The 12247-nt window shown below is 47.7% G+C and overlaps 1 protein-coding gene across 10 annotated transcripts in view; it reads right to left on the bottom strand.

Annotated features, from left to right (window-relative positions):
* RERE (arginine-glutamic acid dipeptide repeats) overlaps positions 1-12247 on the bottom strand; it is a 302330-nt gene that overhangs the window by 230628 nt on the left and 59455 nt on the right. Inside the window, exon 2 of one of the 10 annotated variants that reach the window (XM_048519247.1) lies at positions 8532-8664. The exons of the other annotated variants lie outside the window; for them this stretch is intronic. The gene's annotated coding sequence lies outside the window, so the exon portion shown is untranslated. The remainder of the gene's footprint in view (positions 1-8531; positions 8665-12247) is intronic. 10 annotated transcript variants of the gene reach the window in all.

The following is a 12247-nucleotide window of genomic DNA, read 5'->3' as shown; positions in this document are numbered from 1 at the left end:
TTTCCCTTGAATCCTGGGTTGGAAGTGTTGTAGGGCTAGGAAGATGGCCCTGGTCTCTAGAACATTGATGGGAAGGCTCGATTGTTCTTTGGTCCACTGACCCTGTACGAATTGGTTCTGTAATGTGGCTCCCCATCCCTGCAGGCTGGCATCTGTGAAGATCTCCGGGCGGTAGAGGTGAAGATAGACCTTTCCTTTTTCCAGGTTGTTCCGGAATGTCCACCATCGGAGTTGTTTCTTTAGTTGAACTGGCAGGACAAGTGTTCGGTCCTTTTTGGCCATGATTTGGTGTTGCAGGGGTCTTAGAAACGCTTGGAGAGGGCGTGCGTGAAGTCTTCCCCATTGTGTCATGTCGTAGACCGATACCATCAGCCCGAGGAGGCTGGCTAGTTGGAGTAAGGAAGGATTCTTGGTTGATATGTTGAAATTTGTCAGGGTTTGAATTTTGTAGATCTTGGCCGGTGGGACAAACAACGCATTCTGAGTGGTGTCGATGATGGCGCCCAAATGTTCCAGGCGTTGGGAAGGAGATGTGTGGCTTTTGGTGAGGTTTACCAGGAAACCGTGTAGCTGAAGGGTTGCCTGAGTCCTGGCTACGTCCGAGATGGCTTGTTGGTGGGATTTGGACCGGATCAGAATATCGTCCAAGTAAGGATGGGTGTGGACTGACTGTTGTCTGAGGAGGGTGATGGGGGCCAGGAGGACCTTGGAGAACACTCTGGGCGCGGTGGCGAGTCCAAATGGTAAGGCCCTGAATTGAAATTGGTCCTGGCCTACTGCGAAGCGAAGGAATTTCCGATGGGCTGGGTTTATTAGTACATGGAGATATGCCTCTGTGAGGTCCAGAGAGGTGAGGAAGTCCCCTGGGCGCAGGTTTTCGGTTATCGAGCGGAGGGTTTCCATCCGGAACCGGTGAAGTCTTATGTGTTGGTTGACGAACCTCAAGTTTAGTATTGCTCGCCAGTCTCCGTTCCTTTTGGGAACGGTGAAGAAGTGTGAAAATATGCCCGAGGATCTTTCCTGCTTGGGTACTGGCTCGATAGCCTTGATGGTCAGCAGATGTTGAATGGCCAGCTGCGTTCTCCTGGCCTTGATGAGGTTGGAGTTGACTGGAAACGCTCGGAATCGAGGGGGAGGGATCTTCTCGAATTCTATGACGTACCCTGTTTGAATTATTTCCTTTGTCCAACGATCCACGTGCTCGCCCGTCCACTGGTGTTGAAAGAGATGGAGGCGGCCGCCTACTGGAGGAACATAGTCAGGATTTGTTGGAGCGGTCCGCTCCGAAAGGTTTGCCTTGTTTGGAGTGGGGACGAAAGGAATGATTGAAGTTGTTGTTAGAGTTGGTGTTGTTGTTATTGGTACGTCTTCGAAACCCTTGTTGTGATTGCCATCTGCGGCCCTCCTTAGGGAATCTCTGCAGTGTTCTGTGGGAACGAAAGGTGGAACCGGTCTTGGAGGAGTTGTGGTCCGCCCTGTAGAATTTGGGCATAGCCTTCTTGTGATCCCGAGTTTCCACTAGGATGCGTTCTAATTCCTGGCCGAAGAGAGAGGCGCCTTGAAAAGAAAAACCAGAAATGAGTTGTTTAGAATGGAAGTCCGCTTGCCAAGAGCGTAGCCAGGCCAGGCGCCTGGGAACAGAAGCCATGGCTAGAGAGCGGGAGGTCGTCAAGAAGGCATCAAAATTGGAGTCTGCTAGGAAGGAAATGGTGAGGAGAAGTCTCTCTACTCCTTCCCTGATCCCCTGTTGGGCAGGTGGAATGAGTTCGAGAACCCTACGGCTCCATACGATACCGGCTCTGGCTATGGTGGCTGAGGAAGCCAAGATTTTGGCTGTTGTGGCCAGGTTCTCGTGAAGCCTTTTGAGTATGATGTCGCATCTTTTGTCTAATGGGTCTTTAATGGATCCGTCCCCATCTTGGGAGACTAATCCTCCTGACTGAAGAGAGGCTACCGGGGCGTCCACCTGGGGTACCTGCAGGAGGCGCTGTAGATGAGGTGGAGTGGTATAGAGTTTCTTGAAATTAGCGGGAAAACCCTTGCTGGAAGAGGGGTTGAGCCACTCTTTCTTCATCCTCTTTTCGAAATATTCTGGTAGGGGGAGGAAGTTTTTGACTTGGTCATCATCTGGAAAAATCTCAGTCTTGCCTCTGGGGACACCTTTAATGGGTTTCTGAGAGGAAGAGGAAGGTGCAGCAGAATCCACTGCGTCTTCAGGATCTTTTAGTTCCAAGGCGGCGATAGCCTTTGTGATGAGGAGGGTAGCATCCTCCACCTTGAAAAATCTGTGTATTGGGTCAGTGGGTTCGCTGGGGATTTCCTCTGGCTCAGAGAAATGGTCAGAGTTTTCACATTCCCCTTCACTGACGCATGCTTCCCCGGGCAATATGGAAGGGACAGGGGAAGGGCCGGCCCTGGTCCCTCTGGATCTGGTGGGTGAGGGGGAAGAAGATGAAACAGAGATGGATCTAGCCCTTCTATGATGGGTTCTGTGGTAGTATCTAATTTCCTCCCTCATCCTCTTACTGAACATTTCCACTAATTGTTCTGGTGAGGCCTGTTGCCAGCCTCCCTGCAGGGGCTGGGAAGGGACCAAGGTTGAGGTTGAGGCCAGGTCTACCCCCCCACCGTCGCGATCTTGCCTGTGCTGTTGCATCAGATCCCCAGTAGATGGCGCTGCGCGCGACGGAGATCCGCCCTCCGCGGCCCTCTCCGGGACGCTGGCGATCTCCTCCTCCTCCTCTGCAGCGACGCTGGGTTGTCTGGGCGGGCTGAACGGTCTCCCGGCCGCGCCCGGGTCCGTCGCCGTTTGCCCTTGATCGTTCCCCGCAGTCCGGGGAAGCTCCGCACTCGATCCGTCCCTGTAGGGGACGGAGGTGCTTGCAGCCGCTTTTTTCCTCTTCGCGGCAGGCGCCGCTGGGACCGCCCCCTCTTCGCGCGCCTTTTTCTTGCCGCCTCCCACCGTCTTAGCAGACACCTTGCCTACCGGCTTGGTCGTCTGCGCTTTGCTTTGGTGGGTTGAGGCGGCGGTAGAGGCTCTCGTCCTCTCAGCAGAGGAACGAGAGAAGGTCTCCTTAGGAGGAGAAAAGTGGCGGCACTCCATTTCCAGAGGGGGGGGGGAGAAGTAGAGGGGGGGGGAGGAGAAGGAGGTTATCCCGGTTTTCACCAAGGAAAAGACCTCCTGGTTGTGAAAGTAGTAAGCAGTAAGGTATTCAGGTAAGAATTGAGGAAAATTGAAGAGAATTAAGGAAGTTGAAAAAAGTAGCAGGAGCTCTGAGAAGTGCTGCTTTCCCTGGATGAAGCAGGAACGTTACTGGAGATCTGGGTGGGCGCCAACCGGTCTACAGGAAGTGACAGAATTCTAGTTCCTGCTTCCCTGAGATCCAGTTGGAAAACACCCATCAAGATGTCCCCCGCCTCCAGTAGAATGAACGTGCTTTGGACATTCCCTGGCGACTGTTGGCATCTTCATTGGCTCTACTGGATTCAAAGCGGAGCCCTCTGTTTGAAAGCAAGTTTTGTGAAAACCCCGGTATTAATGAGTCCTGGAATCCTGGTGTTAAGCCCAGGATGCAGTATGAGCAGTGATTTGCATGAACAGTTGTATGTGTTGAGTCACAGCTGGCACTGCTGAAGCTTGTGCCAAGGGGTTGCCAGTATTTGGCCAGGGTTCTTTTTCCAGCTGTTTGGTGAAACCTCATAAAAGCAACATGCAGAATGTCAGTGGGCCTTCGTCTAAGGAAGATTTATTCAGGCTGTGGAATAAGGATCCATTTGGATTGTGTTATTTCTAATAATTCATGGGCACATACGTGGTGCACTACCCATCCATGTGATCCTGCTCTTTGGGCAAGGGTTGGGTATACGATGCACAGCTGGTTGAATAACCTTAATCTCCTGAAAGCCTCTTGCTAACCCACTGACAACATTTCAGTGTTAAGAATCCATCTTGCTAACAAGGGGGAGGGCCTCGATGTTGTCTGGTCTCATATGATTGCTTTGGAAGGTTTCAGCATTGAGAAATTGCTGCCGTCTCGAAGCGACTAAATATGATTTTTACTTTGATGCATGGCTTCAGCGTTCCTGCGTTTGCTTGTCTGGAACATTAGCCTGTAATTATGAAGGCTGAGAGGATTTTCCTTGTAATCTATCATTGTGCAGCCCTTCTTACACTTTTATGATCTTCTGCATTTCTGAGGGTTTAGTGCCTGTTGAAACGAGGAAGGAAGAGGAGGGCTGGCGAGATGGAGGAAGGCGTAATGTGTGAGCACTCTGATTTGAAGTTTCTCATGCAAATGCTACCGGAGCACCTTTTTATCCTGACTTCGTTGCGCTTCAGAGAGTCTTGAAGGAGGATGGAGAGGGGCTGTAGTTCTGTGGTATATTTTTAGGGATCTGCTTTGCAATTGCACTGGCCTGTATTAGTGCTCAGTTCGAGGACGAGTCATGATTTCTCTCTTGAAGTTCGCCTTATTGGAAAGATCTGAGCACTTTGTAGTTACAAATAGATTCAAAAGGAAAGTTCTATTCTTGTTGCATATGTGAGATGTTAAAGAGGATCTCTTGTAGAATTGAGAATCCAGCCCTTGTCTCCTGGTAGTTCTTATTCCACTCCGTTGCTTCCTGCTGAATTAGCTTCTTCAGCCCATGAGTTTGAGAGCCTTGGCTGGATAGTGGACCTGTGCCTAGTGGGTCGTATGTCCCTACTGAACCACTTCTTTTGGCTGTTTGTCTATATGTGTAGAGACAGCCAGGGTGTCACAGGGCCATCGCAGGAGGGCAAAGCTGGGTCACTTTGCCCCTTGGCTTCTCCCTTGAGCTGACAAAAACTGAGCACCAGGTGATGTTTTCTGACCCCACAGTCCTCACCTTTGCACTAGTGTGGTCATAACTCTAACTTCCTCTATTCATGATGCATCACTACAAGGTGCATGCAGCTCACTGGCTCCCATGCTGTGTGTCCAGAAGGGTTGAAGAGCCCTTTTGTACACATTCCTAGAAGAGAACACTAAAAAGCAAGCTGATTGCCAACTAAATTCATTCTGGAAACAGCACCAGGAAAAAAAACCCTCTAGATTATCAGTTTCCACTTACGTTTTCATCTGTTTGTGAAAAGTCTTTGTCTATTTTGTTAAATTTGGACACTGGCAACCAAATCTGTGGGCGCTCCGCCCAGCTGTGTCACTGCAGATGAGGCACTCCTGTCACCAAACACTCTATGAGGCGATCCACCACTGACCCAGAAGTGAGCCAAATGGTCTCCAACAGCTCCACATGGCCACACCTGGGCAATCTGCAGGACAGGCCAAATATTAGCCACATTTTCAGCTGTATAGATACCCCACACACACATACACACACCCTTTCATGCTTAACAACAACGCTGGATCAATCAGAACCAGAATTAAAGTGTTACAGGATTGTCATTTTTACCAACTAAAGACACAAGTACTATGAACCATCCCCACCAAGGGCTGCACCAACTGTGTTCAAACAATATTTGAAACTCCCTAAGCAGCAAGATCATGTCATCTATACTATTTACAGTAGAACTGCTTTACATATGCTCATATTCAAATGACACGGAATCCCCAAAAAAGGATCGGTAACTCTTTGTACTTTGCATATGGATGTTTCCCTGGGAAGCAGGAGACAGTCAGAGGCAGCGGCCAAGTTCCGGAACTAGAGTTCTGGAACAATACTTGCTGCTATTTTCATTTGCACTAATAGTATCATGCAACTAAACCCCTGCAATGCATGTCAGAACAATGCTACCTAAGCTATTCAATCAACACAGACAACTGAAAAGATCCTGCCTCAATCTACAACAATCGACATTTCCTACCCAATATAGCCATCGCTTTACTGCATAATGTATAAAGCCGTTGACATTCCAAAAAAAGGAAAGCAGCTCGGAGATCATTTTTGAGGAGGGCCCGGGAGGCCGGTTTGAAATTTGCACCCACTGCTTTGGCCGAGCAGAAAATAAGCGGCGCGGACGATTGACACGAGTGAGCCCAGTTTGAACGGATGCTGGTGAAAGGGAGCTGCTGCCATGTATAGGGCTATCAATGTGGCCTGGGGTTACGACTGATCTCCTGGAGAAAGGGGTGGACTCTAGTTTTGTGGGGTGTACTCCACGGCGTTATAATGCACTGGGACCCCTCCCCTCCCCAAGCCCCACCTTCCCTAAGGCTCCTCCCACAAATTGCTAGTTATATTTAGCTGTTGTTGGATTATTGCCAGGGTCTGGTGCAAATGTTGTATTATTATGCTTGGCCTTGTTGCATTGCTGTTGTTGTCGCTGGCCATGTTGTACCCCGCCCTGAGCCCTCCAGGGGAGGGCGGTCTATAAATTAAATTTCAAATCAAAATCAAATCAAAATCCAAGAAGCAAAATACAGGAACTAGCAGAAGAGCCTTGAATAGTCTTTTGCCTGGTCACCCACAGCTATCAAGCAACCATGCAGCCAAACTTGCTTACATTCGCTTTTTCCCCACAGCATTACACTGACGATAATCTAATCAAATTTCTTTTCTGGGCTGCTAACAGTGACTTATTTTATTTTTGCAAAGCTGCAAGAAAGGTGGATCCATCTGGCTGGGTTTCTTCTCTCTTTGTTACTGAACAAATGTTCTTTAAACTGAGCTGTTGGAAGCGCTGCTGCCGGCATGCCTTGAATATGCAAAAAAAACCATAAACAATATTTTTAAAAGGCAAGCGTGAGTTTTTGTAAAAGGAGGAAGGGAGACGGCAATAATGCGTTGAAACAGACTGTAGCAAATTTTCATCCAGCATTCATAATTACTTTATTGCACTGTGGAAATCAGTCTCTGAATGATCCAATAACCTTGGCTTGCTCCTACCACTCCTCAACCTCCACTTCTGCAGCCGAAGGGCTAGCAAGCTCCAAGTCAACTTACAACATCCCAGGGTCAGACACTCAAGGCCTAGACTCCCTTCTCACAGTCAAAATTCAAGGATCACCTCGTTCTAGTATTCAGTTAGAGGGAATCTCACATGAGTGGAAGACCGTTCCTAGTACTAACCTCAAAGGAATTGCTTTGTTTCTATGAAAGGGGGAGGGTTTCTTTTTGATTCCTGTTTGATTTTTTTTAAGGCAGAAACTGAGCAAATACCATATGTTTAGACTGCTTGTAAAAGCAAACTCTCTAGGGATCGCTCTGCCAGATTTAAGGAGAGGGTTTCTGCTTGAGGTATACAGCCTCCTGCATTCTACCTTAATCATGTCCTTCACCCAGTCTTATAATATCAACCACTTGCTGTGGATACTTTGGGTTATTGCAAAGTGCCGGGGGGTGGGGGATCGCCAATCCCTCAATCTGTGGGTAATGCAAAATCAAGAATTCTCATATCCAACAAGCAATTTCAGGAAGAAATTCTCACACATCCTCTCTGCTGTGCTTCCCTATCTAACGAGACCGCACAATTGTTGGAAAGGAAAAGTGAATTAGAAACTCTCAAAGTGACCAACTACATGAGAATCAAAGAAAGCAACATGCCACTTTGCCCCATTTTTGGAGAAGGTTTGCGTTAGAATTGGTTTTCTCTACTGAGAAGCATGGAGGCAAATATAATGGCAAAGACAGCTGAAGATATCTCTAAAGTGAGGGGGAGCGGTGTTCCCAGGCTGCAGAGGTAGAAATTGCACCTATGTCCTGCCTCTGGGAGTGATGGGAAATGGAGTACACCAGTGTGACAGTGTCCCCCTTACCCTCAGGTAGAAAGAACCTTCAGGATAAATTCAATACTGAGTTCCCTGCGCTGGCCAGCTCGCTATTTCAAAGAAGCGGGCCCTGAAGACCACATAGCCTTCATTTATTTGTCCAAGTAAACGGGGGGGGGGGGGTCCACAGGAACCCTGCTTCTAAAACATGGCAGTTCCACCCAATTGCAAGGCCAATAGCTCTTAGGAGCTGCCATTTATTCTCTTGAGGGTGAATCTGTGACTTGGGGTGACAATTGTTTGATGGCTACAGAAGACAAAAGACTGATGTGTTGAGGTTATTCTGAGGATGAATTATAATCTTGAGAATTGGGTTTTTGCAACCTTGGGACATTTTGGGATTACTCAGAAACATAACTTAAACTAACAACCTTAGAGAAGGCAGAGGTCAGGCAGAACAACTGGAGACACTACAAGAACAACAAATATTACAGCAGTAAAGATAAAATGGCTCAGATATGAGTGAAGGAAAGATGACAGTTCAGAATGGACTTGCCATCCCTTTAACAATCACTATTTCGAGAAAGCGGAAATGCTCAGTGGAGAGCTCATGACAGGCTGAATGACAGAGCCCTGAATTGCATGTGGGTATAGTTTACACAAAACCTGAGGTACTTCCTGGGCCCCAGAAAGAACGCGATATGGAGGCGGGCTTCTATCAAGTCAATCAATAGCAGGAACTCCCCTGGCTGGAGGCATTCCAAGATCGACTGCAGGATTTCCAGGTGAAAATGTCTCAACCTCACAAACCTGTTGACCTACTTGAGGTCGAGGATCACTCACCAATCCCCATTTCTCTTGGGCACAGTGAAGAAGATCAAGCAGACACCTTCTCCTGTCTCTCGAGCAGACACCTTCTCCAGGCTTCCTCTGTTTCAGTGGAATCTAAGTGAGCCCCAAGCTTTCACTTTTGCCCCTGAAGTACAGCAAGAACACAATGTAAAATACAGATGGAAATCAACCGCAGGCAAAGCTTTGAAGTCTTAGCATTCTGTTTGTGTGCAGCTTCGAGAGTTGAAAAAGTCCAGACTTAAAAAAAAAACACCCAAAAAAGCACAGTAGCGTCTAACTTCTAGGAATTAAGACTGCAGCACCACAAGTTTGGCATAGAACCTCAGGTTGTTGCACCTAAATTATAGCCATTTTCACAGAAGAAGCTAATCACAATGAATCATTCCTTGGAAAATTTGCACTCTTACTTCCCCCTCGAGGAAGCAGGCAGTCATGCTGCTAATGTAGAATTTACAGCTCTCATTTTCCCCATACTTTTGCTAACGGTGGGAAGAGGAAAGATTCCACCCCTGCTGTCAGGTGAGAAATTGCCCTTAATAATAGAAACAAACAAAAGCCCCAGCTCTGTGCTGCAGCAAAACCTTTGCGCAAGAACAGAGATCTTCTCTTGGCTGGGCTGAGAGAAAATCAACTTGTATCCCTTATTTGCATCTTGCCCCACGCCATGAGACCCTACAGGGCATTGCAAAGTCAGCATTCAGAGGTGCTCAGAAAGAAATTCCAAATGACTAAGTGATCACTTTAACTGGGACTCAAAGTTTTTCCATGATTCAGCTTTTCATTGTCAAGATGAGTGCACACCGCAGACAAAGATGGCACTCTGGAAGAGCATTAAAAAGAGGGGCACAGGACTCTTATCTCTTTACATATGCTTGTTTTCTGCCCCCATGCATTTCTCCTCTGCTCTAATCAAGCAAAGTACATCATTACATCTTTGCATCCTTTACATTCTTTGCAACACCCCTCTCATCTTCTGACTCAGATCTTCATTCCAACTAGTATCTGATGAAGGAACCTCTGACTTGAATCAAACCAGAGAGTGAAACCCTAGTGGAAATAGGATTACAAGTCACAGTTCTGAAGTTACCTGATTTCCATTGGCACAAGAAACATAAATTTCGTTAGCTTCTGACTGGGGTTCGAAATCAAGTCACAGCCCGAGGACAACACTATTATTAGCCAGCGTTTTTAAATTATCACTAGGTAACCTGATGGCGAATGAGTGAAGACACCTGTCAACAAGGCAGGAAGGGACTCCCAGGAGGCATTTCACTTGAAATCTGCTTGTCAAACAGGCAGTACTTATTTACTGCATTGCAAGGGAAACCAGGTGTATAAAACGCTAACAGCAAGATCATATTTTACCAGCAAGGGTCCAAGCACAAGCTGATCGACTGTACGCTCTCGATTGCTGCACAACTCTTCCGTTTTCATGATTTGCTGTGACATATCGTTTTAACTTCTTTATAATCCAGCATCAAAATACTTCTCCCCCCCCCACCCCCATGCAAGATAGCTCAAACCCACTCACAGACAGGAAGCACAGTGGGGGAGAAGAGAAGTTAATGTGAGCTACAGCTGGGTCTGTCTCACACAGGACTCCAAACTCAGTGATGCGCAAGACAACTGAAATGAGCTACCTGGGTGACATCTCCTGACAGCGAACAAGACGATGTTAACTCTGCCCACCTTGCGCAAGAGCAACAAAGGAGCCCCGGGCTGAAGGGCAGCTCTCCACAAAGGAGGTGGTATGCCCAATGATAAGGATCTGAGACACCAGAGATAGGAAGAAAGATGACGATCAATATTACCTATTGTTAGATGATCACTACTGTCGACTGCAACCAATTCTGTGCAAGCCAGCTTCATGGGCCACCCCTTGGCCACAGCAATCTACAACCACCTTCGCAGGACAGGAAAGTGTAGCAGAAGTTCTTCCAAGTGTGGCCCAGAGACCCCGTTCTTCATTTGGACAGCTCCCTTCACATTGATCAATCAATCCCCCTTCACGTACATTCCCTGCACTTAATTCCCACCCACCCCCAAAAAACCTGTGCCCTGTGACTTATGAGCAGTATCTTGTCAGTCTGTTTGTTACTTCTCTGAAGAATGCCTCTGCTACTTCTCCCTCCTATCCTGCTTGCCGCCGATTATTCAGGTCTCCAGTCAAGGCATCCTATTAGCTGTATGTACAAACAAATTTCATGCACCTTGGTTTTTATGGTTTGGACTGGTTCTCTCCTACCACCACCACCCTCTCCAACCGAACCTTGTCAGATTTAAGTGTGCTTATCACAGCGGTGCTTGTGGTGCTCCCCAGACAACATAAAGGGTAGAACAGGTTTTTTTAGGTTGAATTATTCAAAACAGAGCCTCTCTCTCTCTCTCTCTTTCTCATTCACACACACACACACACAGCAGGCTGCTTGGCCAGCAACATCTGCAAGAGCAACATATTAAACTACTCCAGTCTTAGGAGCCACTGATGCTTTAGCTAGCTCTGGGGTCTGCAACCTGCGGCTCTCCAGATGTTCATGGGCTACAATTCTCATCAGCCCCTGCCAACATGACCAATTGGTCGTTCTGGCAGGGGCTGATGGGAGTTGTAGTCCATGAACGTCTGGAGAGTCGCAGGTTGCAGACCCCTGAGCTAGCTGAACAGCTTGATGCCAGTATGAAGTTGTGAGCCTCCTGTTAAGTCCCTGGGACACAACAGCTACTGGGGGGCCAAGGCAAGTGTGAATTGTGTTTTTAAAAATTTACCCTTGCAACTTTGTTGGATCAAGACACGCTGCACAGAGGGAGATCAGAATCTCTCCCTGCAGTGCGTTCATCATAACAGACCCAGGGAGACACTGCTTGCCCCATAGATTATTTCAAACCAGAGAAATGATGCTGGGGACAAAACTTTAAAAACCTTCCCTGTGCAACACAGTTCCAGTCTGAACTGGGCCCCTACATGACTGAAAATTAAGAGTTGTCTTTTTAAATTGCTGGGAGCTTTAAATATGGAACGCCCGCTGCACCCCAGGAAAGATTTTATACTTCTCTAGCTCCTTGGGTTCTCAGCCCTGTAGGTTGCCACCAACACGGACCACATGTGTTAACAGAGCTTTGCTACTTCACCTTACATTAAAAGTAAGATGCACCACTGGCACACAGCTGGGAAAATGCAATCTCCTCCCAGCTACAGAGAGGTGAGTTAGGGTGGATCACCTCCTGCCTTCCAAGGGCAGGGCTACTCCCCTTCCATACACATATCTAGAGACACGTGCTGTTATTATCAATCATTTGAGTACCAAGGCTGCAAAATCTCCTTTCTTGAAGGTCTCCCCTTCCAAATGTGCCCAGAAAAGTGCCAAGCCCAGGGGAAACAAAAAATCTTAACCTTCTGGTTCACCTAAGCAAGCTGTTTGCTGCACAGCAGCAGGGGCAGGGGTGACAAATTAAATCCTGTGACAATTTGCCAACTTTTATTTGGCTTGGGAGGAAAAACAATCTTAGCTGCTGCTGTAAACCAACGCAAGGTTGGACAAACATGCTTTAGGCAGATGGTCTCCAGCATCAGAAGGAGGAGGAAGGGCTGGATTGAACAACCAACATGCAGTCCTAGCCCTATAGGCTCCTGTAGACCAAGCGGGTAGGTTTTATTGTGTGCAAATATGCTTGTCTAACTGCTGGCTTCCTGAGACACTGCACAGAAGGCC

Source organism: Sphaerodactylus townsendi, linkage group LG16, assembly GCF_021028975.2.
Source record: "Sphaerodactylus townsendi isolate TG3544 linkage group LG16, MPM_Stown_v2.3, whole genome shotgun sequence".
NCBI classification, from domain to species: Eukaryota; Metazoa; Chordata; class Lepidosauria; order Squamata; family Sphaerodactylidae; genus Sphaerodactylus; species Sphaerodactylus townsendi.
Note: the sequence above shows the minus strand (reverse complement) of the source record. Positions and strands in the feature narration are given on the sequence as shown.